At 45.1% G+C, this 13,091-nt stretch overlaps 1 protein-coding gene across 7 annotated transcripts in view; it reads left to right on the top strand.

Moving 5' to 3' along the window:
- LOC116217055 (lipoma-preferred partner homolog) overlaps nucleotides 1-13,091 on the top strand; it is a 149,506-nt gene that overhangs the window by 70,218 nt on the left and 66,197 nt on the right. For 6 of the 7 annotated variants that reach the window (XM_031555158.1, XM_031555152.1, XM_031555155.1 and 3 more), the window contains one exon: nucleotides 11,901-11,965. The exons of the other annotated variant lie outside the window; for it this stretch is intronic. The gene's annotated coding sequence lies outside the window, so the exon portion shown is untranslated. The remainder of the gene's footprint in view (nucleotides 1-11,900; nucleotides 11,966-13,091) is intronic. 7 annotated transcript variants of the gene reach the window in all.

The following is a 13,091-nucleotide window of genomic DNA, read 5'->3' as shown; positions in this document are numbered from 1 at the left end:
AAAAAAAGACTGTCATTTTTGGAAACTTTTAAAGGCGCAGCACATACTGTCAAATAGCAAGGCCATTTAGTGCGGAGAGTTACGACTGGCTGCCTAATGCCACCTAATTGTTCTTCTGGAATGGAATATATTAGAGCTTTGGTGAGAACTTTCCACTCCGGAGTGATATTAAATGAAGAGAGTTTAGACCATGTTTTACTGTGACTAATCAGTTTTGGATGCTCAGCTGGTGCAGTCTTTAAGTACGCCTTATTTTAAGAAAACCATCCTCTGAAAACTGAGCACTTTGGGGAAGCTCTGTGTTGGGCACCCCCAAAGCTTCCTTGCGTCCCAAATGGAAGTCTCTCCCGTCCAACCCAGATCCATGGTTCTTTGTGGTCTGTGCCTTTGCAAGTTCTTTCCTTTGGTTTTACAATTCCATTTAAGACCAGGTTTCCTAAGTACCATGTAAATGTGGGCCTGTGGGACTTGTGCGAAACGTGTGTGATTTTAAAAACTTGTCGTGTTTGTGTGTAAGAACAAACATGCATACGAATGAGGTTCCTGCAACAAATCCAGCAAGGGCTGGATGAGTTTCAGAGATTTCAGTCTGACGAGGCGTGCATGTCTGGGGGGGGAGCTGTGAAGGTGAGCATCAGGCTGTGCTCACCTCTGTATTTCATGGCACTGTTTCATTTATGACCCCTACCAGCTTTGCTGCTCTCTCTGCCTGCTCTTGCACCTCCAACTCTTTGCTGTGGAACTGGGTGAGATCTCAGTGCCAGCTGCCAGAGGGATGGGGCTCTGGGGCTCTCCTTGAGGCTTTGTGCTCTGGTGGTACCAGGCAGCTCGTCACTCCCTTGGTTTCTGCGGTTCCTTAAGATCTCTATCGGTGCAGTCCTGGGCTGTGATGCTGGAAATGTGCTTGTGAAGGTAGCTTGGGACTCTTGGCTAGAACTGCACAGTGCCTGCTCTTGTAATGCATAGCTCATCCTAAGCACCCAAGGGAAGGGATGAGAGAAGCAAGATGCAACCTTTAATAAAATGTTTTGAAGCACTTTAGTTCCTTTAAGAACTAATTTTCACTTCCTAAAGTCTTCAGCACTTCAGAACGGTCTAGAGACTTGCAGAAAAGGTCACTTCCAACAATAACTAATAATAAGAGGTGGAGAGGATGAGGAACTTCTCTCGATAGCTCGTTCTTTAGACATCTCAATGACTTGTTTGATGAATCAGCGATGAATCTTTGCCTGGATCCCCTGGCAATTCACTTTACCTGTAAATCATGTTCAGCTCATTGTAACTTTCCCTTCTTGCTTATTGATTTTTTTTTTTTCTTCCCCTCCTCAATAAAAAGAAATGAATTTGTTCTATTTAAACCAAGATGAGGGCGAGTCTCCGACTTGCAAGAACATGACTGCTTGGTTGGAGAGAGGTCACTTGTACAGGGCAGCAGCTCGGCAGTACTTGTCCAGATCGATGCTTCACCACGCGTGTTCCTTTTAAGGGAATTTCCCTCGAATTGTCATGCAGTCCCAAGGCACTAAAGACAAACTTGCACAAACCCATCCAAACGTCAGCCTGTCAGAAATGCAAAGAACGCATTGGCTTTAGGTCTCTGTTGCTGAGCCAGTAGAAGAGGAGGTAGACATTTGTTTTAGGCAGATCAGACCAAGCCCTGCTCTGATTTGTTTGCATTTGTGCGCAGTTTTTTTGTTTTGTTTCTAGAATGGCAACTGAATATAGAACACAGTGTGGGAAAAGATCAAGTTAAGTTCCTTTCAGAAAGGCTTTATCAGAGACTTGCCAAAAAAAAAAAAAAGCCAAGAAAAAGATGATTATTTTGTTCATTGTTTCCTCACCACTCAGAACAACCACTGCTTTTGAGTCAAGGTGAATTGTTGATGAGCTTGTAGGCTTAAATGGGTGTTGCCAAGATGCAAGTAAACACTCTGCAAGCCTCCAGATGCTGCCAGGAGGAGAAACAAACGTTTAATGCTGGAAATGCGCAGATTGCTTGTTCAGGGCCCCTTTCCTGAAGGATTTCTGAACTTCTTGTTTGTAGATATTTTGTGCCAAAGGCCTCGGTTTGAGCTGAATCTCTGTTAAAAAGTGCCGTAGCAAAAGGCCTCTTCTACCTGCAGTGAAGTGACAGCAGGAGTTGTGCTGGAAAGGGCGAAGGGGCAAAGGAAAGAGGGTGAAAGCAGTGCTTTGATCAGGATTTCAGCAGAACTGGTGATAGGCAAGGCCAGCCTTCTGAAGATAGCAATGTTAAGCAGTAATAGCAGTACATTGCCTTCCCCCAGACTGCTTCTAGTCGGGTAGGGATATTGCTGTGCATCCAGGACAGGGGAAACTGAGCTGGGGAGAAGTGGTTCGCCTTAACCTCTATGGAGAGCTCTGATCCCTCAGTTCTCTGGTTGAGAAGCTGGAGAGCATCAGAACACACGTTTTGTTTCCATTCTTTTTGTGGCCAGGCACTGTCAAATCCAGCATCGTGTGCACCTGGTTTTTAGGTGCTCAGCCCACATTATGCCATTTTGAATCATATGAATCAAAACCAAACCAACTTCTGCTTTCCAGGAGCAAAGTTCTGTTCCCACAGAAGGATCCTGCCTTCCTGAGCTCCCAGCAGTCTCAGCTCAATGATGTTCTTCCCTCCTTCACAAACCACAAGTGGTGCTGCCCCAACTACCCATCCAGAGGTGATGATGTTTCAATGGCAGCTGGAATGGTTCCTGCCTCTCAGCTTGAAAGCCACTTTGGCATCCTCTGGGACAGGTCTTATCGTTGGCTGTTTGTCTGAGCCAGGATTTTCACCATGCTTTACTTCTGTTGCTCCTGGTAGATGGGTTGGTTTTCATTACATCTTCAGATAAGGGGCGTGTGAAGTCGGCTTCTGTTTTGTTTTCTCACCAGAAGAGTGATTCATATTCAAATTGAAGTGCTGTATTGCTCTAAGCCAACCTTTTCTCCATGTGCTAATGGGAGGAGAGGGAGACATAGGCGTGGACTGAACAGAATTATTTTTCTCCTGCTGCATTTAGAAACTTTCCAAGTGTTTTTTTGGGAAAGCACGGGAACTTAATTGCCTGACATGGGAGAATCCTGGTTTTGTGTATTTTAAGACGATACAAGATAAGCCCAAATCTGATCATGTCTGTTTAAAACGTCAGAGCCATATGCTACCAGCGGTATTGTCCAAAAAAAAAGGGAACTTACATTTCCTTTGAACTTGGTGGATTTTTTTTTGGTCGTATTTCTTAATGTGGTCCTGTATTTTGTCTTTGCTCACGATGTTGGTTTTTAAGTTGCTTTTGCTTTGTCTTGAGGCATTTTCTATGGCATTAGCTCATGATCTGCACTGCTGTTTCAAGTGTTCTTCCAAGGAGCTGGCTGCCACCTGGAGATCTGCACACTTTTCTCATCTTGTTAGGAACAAATGCTGGCTAGTACAGCCCTAACTTGCTGGAGAACTTCATCATCATAGGTATTCTTAATAGAGTGAGCAGGAATTCCAGCTGTGTGTTTGAACACACACAGCTGTGTTGCTTTGTCACCTGCAGCTCGAAGAGAATGGTGCTGCAGATCTCATGGAGACTACGGCTTGGTCTGGGAGCATCCAAGCTGAAGTGATAGTCGATTTTAGGGAAATCTTTAAATCAGAGTGAATATTCTCCCTTTGATTAAGATGACCTTAACCAACGGAGCCTACTCTAGAGATTTGCCATGGTTTACACCTACAGATCTGGCCGTGTGGAATGATCCCTTCCCACATACTGTTTCCATTCACAGTCTGTGTGAAACTGGTTGAATATGTTTAAGGTGCCTTGAAGTTTTTAAGTAATTATTGTCTCTTCTTGCACCGTGATGCTGTTAGAAGTGACACCTGATGAGCTGCTAAATCTTGGGGAGAATCAGTGGACTTTAATGGGACATCCATGGCCATGTCCTTGTGTTGATTTGGCACTTCAGTTGCACTAAAAGGCACTGCAAGGATCAAAAACGTTCTGCCTTTGTGATGGTGGCAAATTGGAATTTAAAAGCACTTCCAAGGAGGAAGACAGAAGAGCTATTGACAGGTCTTCATAGCTGATTGCAGGTTTGTTCGCTGCTGGAGAGCTGGTAACAGATGTGAGGCCTTGGTTATATGTCACCTAAATGTTTTCTGACTTAAGAGCATTTGAACTGGAATCGCTTGCAATTAGCATGGGCTTGGCAGAAACTGGCACTGCAACTGTTTGCATAGAAACTGTTTGCACAGCCCTGTTGTGCCACGGGGAAAACTGATGGTAATAAGTAGCTCCAGCATCATCTTGAGGTGGTGTGTGCAGTGACTGCACTCACAGCTGCTGATGTCCATGATGGCACACCAGTGCCTCAACAAGGAAGAGCATAGCTCTCTGTCTGCTGTACCCTGTCTGCTCACCTGAATGTTACGATCTTTAACACATTTAGCATAGAATCGTTAAGGCTGGAAAAGACCTCTAAGGTCATCTCATACAACTGTCATCCTTGGCTTATCATAGCCTTCCTTTTTTTTTTCAGGCAGCTGTTGGTGTTTTGGAGTTTTTAGCTGTGTTGCTTGTGAGAATTGAGGTCAGTGCATAGTCCTGGGAGATGTGACTGTTGTTCTGCTCTCCATAGTCTCCTCTGCTTGGGTGAAGGAGTTCCCACCGCAGCTGACTGCAATCAGGCTGGTGCAGAACACAACCTGTTGTAGAGTGAAATGATCGGACTGGGATCAATTGCCCAATCGACACAATAAATTGCATCTAACCGTTTGTTAAGTAGAGGAATTAATGAGGACCAGAGGACACCTGCTGCTGTCCCCAAAAGCCATGGGGCTGCTCGGAGGCTGAGCAAAGTGGATCCTGCCTGCTCTATGGAGCCTGGGAGCTTGTGAGTGGGTGGCGTGGGAACTGGGGACAATTTAGTGTTTGTTACAGGGATGCAGAGTGGCTCCCTGGGGCAGAAAAATAAAGGTATGGTTCTTGGCCCTAGAACGAAGAAAGCGAGACGCTGCAGACTTGTTGCAACCCGTGCAGTCTGCAAATGTTTTCTTGTCAGATGCTGCTGTCACATAAGTAATTTCATTGCCAAAGGGAAGGGAATGAACTAATGAGGTGGGAGAGAGGGCTGCGTATTGAAGGGCTATATGTTGTGAAAGTCAGCACTCCAAATGTACAACTCTTCACTTTCTGTCCCCTGCAGTGTTTGTCTGCATGATTTTGGGGTGTGTGGGAAGGGGGGTGGTGCAGGGGGGATCGGTCTGTTTGGATAATGCATTATGCCTGAAATTAGTCCCTAAAATAGCACACTCCGCATCTTAGTAATGTATTGAATACACCTTGATAAGAAACAGTCTGATTGAAGTATTGAGTTTATTGTACTGGATCTGCTGTGACTCATCAGGAAATGGAAAATGTTGAGCCAACCTCCCCTTGCCCCCCCCAGCCTTTTTGGAAGACATGGGAATTAGTCTTAGATGGGAAGTAATTAATTGTTCTGTGATCGTCATAAATAAGTACCAAAGAACAAGCTTGTATTGAAGTATTTATATCCTAATCCCTGTCTTCTGAGCCCAGCTATCAAGAGTCTCCATCAGACAGAGACAGTAAAAAGGAAAATTCAGTGGAATGAGCAGCTTCCACCTACACGCGTTTCAGTGAGACAGGATGGAGGTGAGCTGGTAGGCTGCGTGCTGTAATAAGCCATTTACTAGGATAATGGCTGCAGGCTACAAATGCTGTTTCTACTTAGTCTGTCTATTCAATGCAAACATTAAAAAAAAAGAAAGAAAAACCTTCATCTCAGTGAAGTCTATAATACTCTTAATCCCCAGTGTACTTCATGAATATTAACTCTGCACATGTCGCAACACCCCACAGAGGCAGACGATGTGCATGTCCAGCCTGCTTCATCTGCCTGGGAAACTGAGGCAGCAGGAAGGACCTTTTAATTGAGGCTGCAAGTCTGGCTTGCCTGTGAGCAGAATGGAGCCTTAAGTCCTTGGTGGGAGTGTGGGAATTCTGCCTTTCAAGGACTAATCCCATAGACTTTGGCTTTCCTTTGGAGAGATTTGCTGCCTGTTGCTGTGGGCAGCACTGTCAGGAGGCACGGTGACAGGAGGCACGGTGGCACATCTGGCAGAGGTGCGATGTGAGGGCATGAAGATGTGCAGTCGTGTCTCTGTCTTAGGGAGTAGCTATAACCCCTTTGTAGCTGCTTGACTGGGGGGTGCTGGGCAAAGAAGAAAGAAAATGAAGACGATCAAATACTTGTTTAAAAAGTAACAACCAGAGAAAAGGATCTTGATGGCTTTGTGTTTGTCTGCAGTGAAGTCATGGCAACAGAGCACTCATTTAGCAAAATTAACTGTTTCTCTATCTTAAAATAAAAATAAAAAATAAAAAAAAAAATCAAATGAAAATGATGCAAGGGAACATCCTTTTATCTCAACCAAATGAGTCCATTTGTGCCAAAGCAAAGGAGTCATCCTGGGGAGTTTGCTCCTGAGAGCATGTTCTTTATTAGAACAGAATGTAATAGTTGTCCCAGAGCCATAACTATAGGAGCCTGATGCCCTAGGCGAGCACTTTCGGTAACAGGAAAACCAAAGCTAGATTCCTGCACCTGTATAATGTTGAAATAAGCAATGTGGAGCATGATTTTAAGCTCTTGGTTATTTGGGATTTCAGCTCAGTTAAGCTCTGGATACAGCTTTCAGAAGGGCTATCATTTCTCTGAGGTTCCTAATGGGAAGTGCTTACTTTCAAAAGTATTTAGGTACCAAGGGACAAAATACTGATTCTGCATCCCTTTAGGTGTACCCAAGTCCCTGTAATAACCAGCTGCCTCTGAGTCCTTTGTGCATGAAGATTCTTTGTGTGCAGGAGTCCTTTTAGCTCTAAACTTCAGTAGTATTTGAAATAATTCTTGCACAAACCCCGGAAATAGCACTTCTGCGCTACTTTTGTTTTGATTTTCACTGCCCATCTCCGGCTCTGTGGAGCAGGACATGATGGTGAACCGCATGGTGACGGTATTGGTAGGCACGAAAGCTCGGTATCTGTCACCAAGATGCTCATATTTGGAATTCAGAAATTGTTCATCTTGCTAGTGAGTAGGGGCAGGCTCCAAGGAGAATATCACAAACTCAGACCCGTTGCTTGAGAGGCTTGGAAGATGGTGTTTTTCTTGAGTAGTATTTTCAAATCAGATCATTCTTAGAGATGGGACTTAGGCAATGCCATCTAGTTTCCATGAAACTGTCAGTGGAGATACAGAGCTTTTAGGGAAGGAAGCATTTTAGAGCAAATTTTTAAGGATGATTGAACTTCAATGTAGTTTCTGTCATAAAAACACAGAGGTTGGGGAAGCTTCAGACAAGCTGGAAACTGATTCATTGACATCAGCGCTGGTCAGGTGAACGTGAGTTGGTTTCCATTGCTTTTATGCCTGGCTGAAACTTAGACTCATGGAATTGTTTGAGTTGGAAGGTAACCTTTAAGGCCATCTGGTCCAACTCTGCAGTGAACAGGGACACCTACAGATCCATCAGGTGCTCAGAGCCCCGTCCAGCCTGACCTTGAAACTTGTGCCTTTCCCTTGCAAGTTAGATTTGAATTTGAAGAAAGGAAATTGAGAAATGTGTGATTGGATGAGTTTGATCAGGCAAGGAAAGTTTGGTTCGTACAAGAATTTTACACTCAGGTAGATACCTTAGATGTTGTTGTGGAAGTCTTCCATGTACAAAAACAACATTTGAGGGCTTTTCATGAAGCATCTCTTTCAGGAGGGACTGCACAGGAGCAGTGGTGCTGGATTATGCTTGTCCAGTGGGGTGCAGAGCCTGTGGGGCTGTGTCACATCAACCGGCCTGACCTCTGGCTGCTGCTTCCTGCTTGGTCCTCTTCTCCAAGGCTGACTATAACTGTTCTGCTTGTTAACAGTTGGAGCAATGCTTGCAGGCTGCCGAAGGGATCAGAGCGAGCTGGTGAGAGTGGGAGTGCGAATCCAAGGCAGTTGCATGTTACATTTTGTCATCAGCTTTAAAGAAGTAACATTCTCGCATCTGAAGCACCTTATCGGGAGGGATGGGACTCCCCAAAGAGGAATGCTGGTGAGTTAGGGAGCCCCAGCCCTGTGGGCTCAGCCCATGGGCTCAGGAAAAGCCCAAGTGGCTGCTGCCAGGCGGGTGGGAAGCTGCAGCCCACAGCGTCTGTTGTGTCTGAGAGCTCTGTAAAGTCTCTCGCATCCTTCCTCAAGTTTAGTTTTCCAGTGGAGGCTGTTGCAGTAATGAGAATGTCTCCCATCTGCTCCTCACATGGCTTGGCACATTCAGCTAGAATATATATATTTTTATTATGGGGTTAGCCAGTGGTAACCATGACGATTAGACTTATCACGCAGCATTTTTTTCCCCTCCTCGAGTCAGTTTGAAATGCTGACAATTAAATAGATACAGTACGCTTTAGAGATCCATCAGTCTCTTTGTTGTCTTGACAACCGAAGTATATTTAGAAATGTAACAAGTACACGGAGTCCAATTGCACTTTTGCTAAAACATAGTTTTGTAGCTTGAGAATTTAATCTTGTTGTTTGTAGATCCAGGTGCTTACTTGAGCAGTGCCTGACTTTCTCTTTGGTCTGTCTGAGAAGCTGCTGCATAGCAGTGGGGAAAGGTGGAAACAAGGCCTTGTCAAACAGGGAGCTGCTGTGATGGGTCCTCAACAGACAGGGAAGGATGTGCACACTGCTGCTGTGGGAGCAGCTCTGCTGGGCACCCTCTCCCTGTGTGCCATGCTGCATGAGTTGCTCTCAGGGTTCAGGAACCAACAGTACAGAAGGACTGTGCTGTGCTGTATGCTGTTGGTAGACTTCCCTGGTTTGCCTATAGCACCTGAGCCTTGGTTGTGGCTGGGAGCTGCTCTGTGCCATTGAAGCAGTAGCAGAGACCGAGACCGCTTCTCCGTATCCCTTGTTCTGCCTTTGATTTGCTGGTTTGTTTGATTTTAACAAAATATTACTACTACTGTATTTTATACTTTTTATTTTTGTCCTTCCCATAGTTGTGGTTTAACCTGACAATTTTTCATTAGATTGTTGGGCAAGACTCCTAGAATTGTAGAATCATTAATGTTGGGAAGATCACTAAGATCATCTAGTCCAACCATCTTCCCATGCGTGTGACCACTCTAGACTATGTCACTCCTTGTGACATCTGCCCTTTTTTTGAACACCTCCAGGGATGGTGACTCCACCACCTCCCTGGGCAGCATGTTTCAATGCCTCTTCCACCTATTCCTGTCTGAAGCTTGGCTAGTATCTTATGCTTGGCAGTGGAATATGGGCAGGGCAACTGAAAGCCAAACAAACCAACAAGATTCTCCTTCTTCAGCAAAGCTATAGCAACACAACGCTTTGACCAGGAGCTCAGTTACAAGGGTGGTCTTGTGCCCAAGGGAACCAATTCACTTTGGTGAGCTGGTCTAAACAAAAAGATTTTATGCCCAAGGTAGGGACGTAGTGATGGCTGGTAGCATCCACCCTTGGAGAGAGCTGTAAGACGTGCTGGCAGCATCCATCTGCTGCTGGGAGGCTGTACTGCAGGTGTTCAGGAAGGCTTAAGGGAGAGGAGCCCAACCTAAGCCCAGCTGCTGCTGCCAGTGAAACTGCCCTTCCCTGGGGTGCACCTTGTGGGCACCAGGTGTGACATAATGTCGTTAGGCTCAAAAGGAGGGGAGGGTTGGGTTTCCCTGCTATGATTTTTCTCTTCTCATCCCTGTATTTCTTTTTAACTTAGTATCTATCAAATAACTTGGAGGATTTTTTTTCAGTGGGTGCGCACAGCTCATTTTCATTTTTTTCTCTATATTTTCTTTGCTTCTTTCATTTTACCAATTTCCCAGTGAAAAACAGCAAACAAACTTATATCTCCAGCTCTGTTTGTAAACTGTTAACATGCTGTTTTCAAATGTTTAATAGCTGCTGGGGCTTAACACTTCAAATACAACCACCAAAACCCAAAGATGCTAATGAGTCTTGCAGCATGCTTTAAGTAAATTATCCAAATCAATGACAAAGATAATGGTCTTCTAGTAGACAATATTTAGCTGGAGGTTGGATGAACGCTAATGTTTATTGGCCTATGGGTCTGTAACCAGAGAAAATCTGAATGACTCCATCGATTTCAGTGGACTCACAACTGAGGTTTCAGTAGCACTGTAGATGCAAGTTGCAATCTCTCTGAAGTTAAGCGGGGTTTTAATTTAATTTCTGAAAGCCAGAATGTCAGCAAAGAAGCAAAGAGCTGGGCCCCATATACACCCACATCTGTAACTTTGGGTTAGCCCTTTCCCTTGCTGTCAAGTTTAGATTCCCTTGATTGGACTAGTAATTAAAATGCAGCTTCTTTTAGGCATCTCCCAAAGGTAGGCAGAGAGTGGAAGTGCAGACTCTGCAGGTTATGTGTGTGTGCTTTGCAGAAAACCCCAGTAGTTACGTTTTCCTCTGCTCTGAATTTGTGTGGCTGGGCAGTTGGCTTGGAGCTTGTGCTTTCGGGCTCCAGAAACACAGAACTGGTCGTGCTGAATTACCAGGCTGAATTATCTCAATGTGTTCGTGGCCATGCAGTGCTTGGGAGGCATGGGCCACCACTCATCAGCCCACTGTGTGTGGGGTTAGTGATTCACCATGCATTCATTTCTGGTCACATAAGGGGCATTAGTTTAAAGCAGGCTTGAGGCATAGGTTAGGGTTAGCTATTTGAAGTCTTCAGCCTGAAAGCAACATCAAACAGAGCAGAAAATGTATCATGCACAGAAAAGTCTGTGGGATTTGTTTCCCCCTTTATGAAATAATAATAGTAAATTCCAAACTGTTCACATATGCTGCCTCTGTGGTCAGGACACCTGTCTGTCTCTTTGCTGTTACTTGATACGGGGTTACAGCGCTTGAAAAAATGTTAACATGAATTATTTGTCATGGCAAATATGAAAGGAATAGGCGTCAGAAGAAGCAGCTCCTCAGTGGATTTCCATTGGCTTCAGGAGGGTCTGAAGCAGCCGCTGCTGTTCTTCATCTCTTGTTCCCCTTTCCTCCAGCTGCTCAGGAGGGTGAAACTGCTCCCAGCTAGACCTGGCTCTGCTGCAAGGACAGGGCATTGGGTTTGGGAGCATGGGGGCAGGCAGGAGCTGCTCTGGTCCCCTATGGCAATGGGGAGAGGGGCAGAGGTGCACTCGGTCATCGCTGACTGTTGCCAATATTTCCATCTGGGGTGGAGATGAAAGGAAATGGCAAACACAAGAGTAGGCTTAGCTATCAAGATACTGGAAGTATGAAAGGCTGCTGGTTAAGCACAGCAAGTGGTTACCTGGAAAACCTGACTTTTCTCTTTTGCTTAAAGGCACCCAGAGGAAACCAGGAAAGCAGGTGGAAGCAGGATTTGGCTACAACTGATGTGTGTTTAGCACATCCCACCTCCCCTTTAGCTCTTCTAGGTGTCCACACGGCACAGGCAGCACCGTGGGTGAGTCACATTGACCGTAGCAGGAAGAAGAGGCCCTTGAAGCACAACAGGCAGAAGCATGTCTGGCCAGACTTTGAAAGAGGTGGTGTTACCTGGAGCCCTTACGTCAGTGCCTTTCACCAGCTCGGTCTTGATTTAAAACAAATAAACCTCAGTTACTCTGTTACTCTGGTGTTTGCTCAGATTTGATTTGTCTTGCCAATGTGTGAAAAGCCCTTATATGGATCAAACCAGGGACAGACTGACACAGAGAAAAATAATTGTGATCCATACTCAGAGGGAGATGGCTGGCTTACAGGCCCTTCTAGGGTTGTTTTCTTTGTGAGGTGTCACTGCCAGCTTGCTTTACTTTCTGCAAAAAGGTTAACCTTTCTGTTTCTATCTGCAGAGGTCCCTTGGAAGAAGCTGTCCGTACGTCTGTCTCGGTGCCTGACAGGGCTACTGTGCTTCCAGGTGAGGAGTGGGTCGCATCTCGGGGCCTTTGCAAGCCGCTGAGTTTGGGCAGGACGTGAAGACCCTGGGACTGCATTTGCCAGGTGTGATCTGGCCATTCAGCAAATGACAGGCAACTCTCCAGAGCCTGTGGTGGCGGGGGCCATGGTACCAAGAAACTCGATGTGGTTGTACTATTTCTAGGTCCAGGTCTGGACCTGTGATGTGATGATTAAATCATAGTGAGGGTGAACCTTCAGGTCAGATCAGTGGTGCTTCTTCTTTACCCTGCTGTGTCATTAAATGGTAGTGTCCTTTCATTCTGCCCTTTCAATAAGGCAATCCACATCCTTCCTTCCTTCTTTTCACCCTCTTTTTGCTTTTTTTGTTGTTGTTGTTGTTACTTTTTTCTCTCTTGTAAATTATGGCCAGCTAGAGATGAGATCTCAGCATCCTGTTTACTGTGAACAGTTGGGGGCATTAATAAATGTTGAAGGAAGAAGACAGACAAAGGATTAATAAGCAGAGGACAGGAGATTAATAGCAAGAGAACAGAATTTGGTTCAAGGCCTGGTCTTCCCAGTTGCTGGGTTATTGAAGATTAATGGCAGCACTTCTGCTATTCTCACTTTCTCTGCGGCAGCTTTCCCCACTAAGTTTAATAGACTGTCCCAATGTATTGCTGTAAATAAGAAATCTAGGGAGAAGCCCACCCTTATAAACTGTTGACTAAATGAGATGGCATTAGGTTTGCTCTCTACTGAAAGCTTAAGGAACAGCATTAATATATTTGTGAATTGTGAAGTTAGGCATTCAGGTGCTCACAACTCTCAGAATAAAAACGTATCATAAAATGTATCTTGCCAAGCAGGCTGTCTCCGACAAATTGTGTTGATTTTTTTTTACTGTGTACCCTGTTGAAGAGATTGATTTCTCTTCTCTTGACTGTTTTTTCAGCTTTGTTCCAGTGAAAAATTGGGTTCTTGGCCTATTGCATCCAGCCTCTCTTTAGGCTTTGTGAGAGATTAGATCACTGTAGGAAACCCTAACTTTGGAAAGGATGTTTCTGGTTAAATTTGCTTGAGTGCTGGAGAGCATCGGACTGCATCGCTGAGTGTCTTTATGCTGGTAGAAAGGTGTCCTGTAA

Source organism: Meleagris gallopavo, chromosome 11 (genome assembly GCF_000146605.3).
Source record: "Meleagris gallopavo isolate NT-WF06-2002-E0010 breed Aviagen turkey brand Nicholas breeding stock chromosome 11, Turkey_5.1, whole genome shotgun sequence".
In the NCBI taxonomy this organism is placed as follows: domain Eukaryota; kingdom Metazoa; phylum Chordata; class Aves; order Galliformes; family Phasianidae; genus Meleagris; species Meleagris gallopavo.
The sequence above is the reverse complement of the archived record's forward strand: the minus strand, read 5'-3'. Positions and strand labels throughout refer to the sequence as shown.